This window comes from Lytechinus variegatus, chromosome 5, assembly GCF_018143015.1.
Source record: "Lytechinus variegatus isolate NC3 chromosome 5, Lvar_3.0, whole genome shotgun sequence".
Lineage (NCBI taxonomy): Eukaryota > Metazoa > Echinodermata > Echinoidea > Temnopleuroida > Toxopneustidae > Lytechinus > Lytechinus variegatus.
Window position 1 is genome coordinate 17685848 of NC_054744.1, and position 3492 is coordinate 17689339.

The following is a 3492-nucleotide window of genomic DNA, read 5'->3' on the forward strand; positions in this document are numbered from 1 at the left end:
AGGATTTATTTTTGACAAATTTTGGGTGAATAATCGCATGATATCCCCATGTACATGTATATCTTTTGGCTACCGTGCACAATCGTAACATCACCAATTTTAATCTGTTAGTGTTAGGAATTTGGACCATACATTTACAGTGTATGAGGACTAATTTTATTGCATCATTTGCAATGATACAATTGCTTGAACTGTATCCTCAACTGGGAATTGTAAGCAAGATGAATGTCTCCCTCTTTAGTCTACAGTGGCTTTGGCATGATTTTGTTTCTTTACAGTACTTGGTGGTGGCTTAGAGCTAAATATAATCATTCACATTGGCAACATGCCCTGTCATTGGTATTACAAAAGCTTTGAATATTAAAAGTGCAAGACAGGCTGAATATGATAGACCTAAATGTATTTTGTAAATGATTATAAAGTAAAATTGAAGAAGCCAATAAATAAAAGCACATACATTTTTATACATGTACATGTAGGGACACATTTGGCAGTGATATGCTCTATTTAAAGCCTGTCGGTATTAATTCCATCTAGGTTAGATGAATTAATAGTTATGTTATCGTGCATGGTATCCACTCGTCAATGTAAGTGCCCCCCCTTGGGAGAGAGATGAGAAAGAGGTAAAAATTAAAAAGAGAAGAGAAGAGAGAGAGATAATTATAAATACATAAAGAAAGGAGGAGGGATGGTGAGAGAGAGGATTATTTTGCTCAAATATAGCATGCAGTGCAGTAGATTTTACAGTACAACGTACATCAAGGTATTAAAGTAAAGAAAATTTATGAATGCTTGGCAGTAGAAGTTGATATATCAAGCTCGAAATAGCGAATAGCTCGGCCTCTGTCTCGCTCCAGTTAAGAATTTTTCTTGGACCGAGGAGAGAAAAGCGATGATAGGCGAGATGAAGATATTAATTGCCTGTTTGGATGAGTCGTGAGTCGTAGATCAACCCAACCCTGTCTGTTGCCGAAGATTTACAGGCAATTTAAGGGGTGGAGCCAGTACAGGATTGTGCCTGATGATGTATGCCTGGATGGGGCATTTCCTTGTGTTGTGCTTTTTATGACTGGAGAGAGAAAGAGGGGGGGGGGGGGCAGTGCCTGATGATGTATGCCTGGATGATGTATGCGTGGATGGGGCATTTCCTTGTGTTGTGCTTTTTATGGCAGGAGAGAGAGAGAGGGGGGGGGGGGGGCAGTGATCAAGTGGATATGAAGGGGGGTATTTGATATTTTGTGCTCTTTAGAATGATTATTTGTTTTGTTGGACTTGTTAGACTTTAATTTTAGGCACATTACCATATTGAGATTTAATTTCAAGCTGATGTGTCACAAGTTTCTCCTTGGCCCGTTGCCATTCGGTATATTGTATTATTTTCCTTTTAATACTGCTGCTCATTGTTGTATTTATAGGGCATTGATGAAAACATGTTTTTTTTATATTGAATAAAACACACATTTTGCTGACTTTGTTGTTTTGGAGTGGGATTTGAATTTGAATTGAGAGAACATAAAACAGGGTGCTACATAACTTGTAAGAAGCACCTGCCCAGTTGGGCAAGTACATTTTTATATAGTTGGAATATACTTGCCCACAAATCTATTTCACTTGCCCGACAAATCATTGAATTTTTTTTTTACCTCTCCAAAAGAAAGTTTTGCGGTTTTATCAACCATTGACCTTTTTCTCACTTTTAACATGAACTGATCTACTTCGCTCTTGCATTTCTTTTTCCAAAGTGATTTATCTTGCCTGCCATGACCAAAATTAGGGTCAATCAACCCTAATTTTGGTCATTCTACTCTCAGAATTTTGCTTGCCCAATTCGGGCAAGTAGTTTTGGTCTTTACTTCCAAACACTTGCCCGACTCTAAATTTTACTTGCCCCGGGCAGTCGGGCAAGTGCTTATGTAGCACCCTGTATTAAAAAGGAAAAAAAAACATGAAAAAAAATAGAAGTTTGATCATGCATTGTGAAATTCAAAGAAAGAAAAAAAAGCCCTCCCCCAAAAAAATTGAGAGATACAAAACAAAGCTTTTTTTTCTAGTACATGTAGCATGAAAAGGATGCATGTAGCAAATCATTTCATTAATAGGCCTATATACATATAGTTTCTCTACTTTCTCCAACACTTCACAGGAATGAAGAGAATGATGTGGGGAAAATAAGTATAAACAAAATGGAAGGTACACTGTATATGGAGTTGGGTCTCGAGTATACTGGATTGGGGAGGGGTAAATATTCAAGACGAGGAATGTTTAATACGAGGAAGGGAGTGATCCTTTCTGTTGACTCTCACTCTCCGAAGGAAGCTAGGGGGGTAATTTGGGAGTTCCTCTAGAGAGGAAGATAGGATGTCGTCGCTGCCGAACTTGACTTCTTGTCTCTCAGGGGGTGGCAATGTTTACTTCATGACAGGAGAGGAAAACTCTCTCGTAAAAAAACCCTCCTCGCTCGGCTTGAATGTTTATGTCATGTGGCACAACACCGTCTGACATTGTTGGTTGCAAATGTCCTTGGAGTGGGAGCTAATAGACCATGGCCTTGGAAAAGTTTTTGCCTCACCATGCACTATTTTCATCACTATTTTCATCCTGTTTGCTTTAGATTACTTCTTCAGGAGTACCAATTTCTTTCATTCTTCCCAGGGTTCATTATTGGATCTTTTGTTTGAGACGTTCCTTCAAAAGTTGAGATGGTTTTACCTTGATGTGCATCTAGATGATTGGTATCATTAAAAATCATTAAACATTTTTTTTCCGAGTACAATTTGTAAATTGAGGACATTGGTGAGCATTGTATTGTGCATAATTGTCTGCAGATTTAATACGAACAGTTTTTGTATTCACTCTTAAAATAAATCAAATTTTTTTTTTCTCATTGGCAACCCTTCTTGCCGTTGATCATTAACCAACGAATTGCCATTTACTACAAGGGCACTAAATCTAGGATAAGATTTACCTTCAGCGTTGCGGTGTGACAGAGCGGAACAGGAATTTTAATTACTTATGAAATTAGCGGAGGGAAGTAGACATTGATTTTAGACACTGTGTTGCACCAGAGACTTTAAACAGCCAACTGTGCTTGACTGCTTGTTAATATTGTCCAACTTTGTGTTACATCAAACATCTAGAAGTCGGAAACCTTGAGGATTTTGTCATGAGAGTTGGGAACTTCTGATGTAGGATTCCCAGGTGACCAACGTAAATTGGATTCTTTTCCAGGAGGAACCAAGAACTTTCCTGTTCGTGATGAGCTGACAAGAAAAGACAGGCCATGAAAGAGATATCAGATATATATGATTGATAGATGTACTGTATGATGAAAATATTTTCAGTGAAAAGAAATCAAATCAATGGAAGCAGGTGCTGTAGCAATAAGTTCTGGAGGACTTGACCATCTGCCTTTTCGTTGTAACCCTGGAGATCGCCATTGAGACTGCTGCAATAGTGTGGATGGATTGTGCATTCAAACTTTTTGTATTTTAC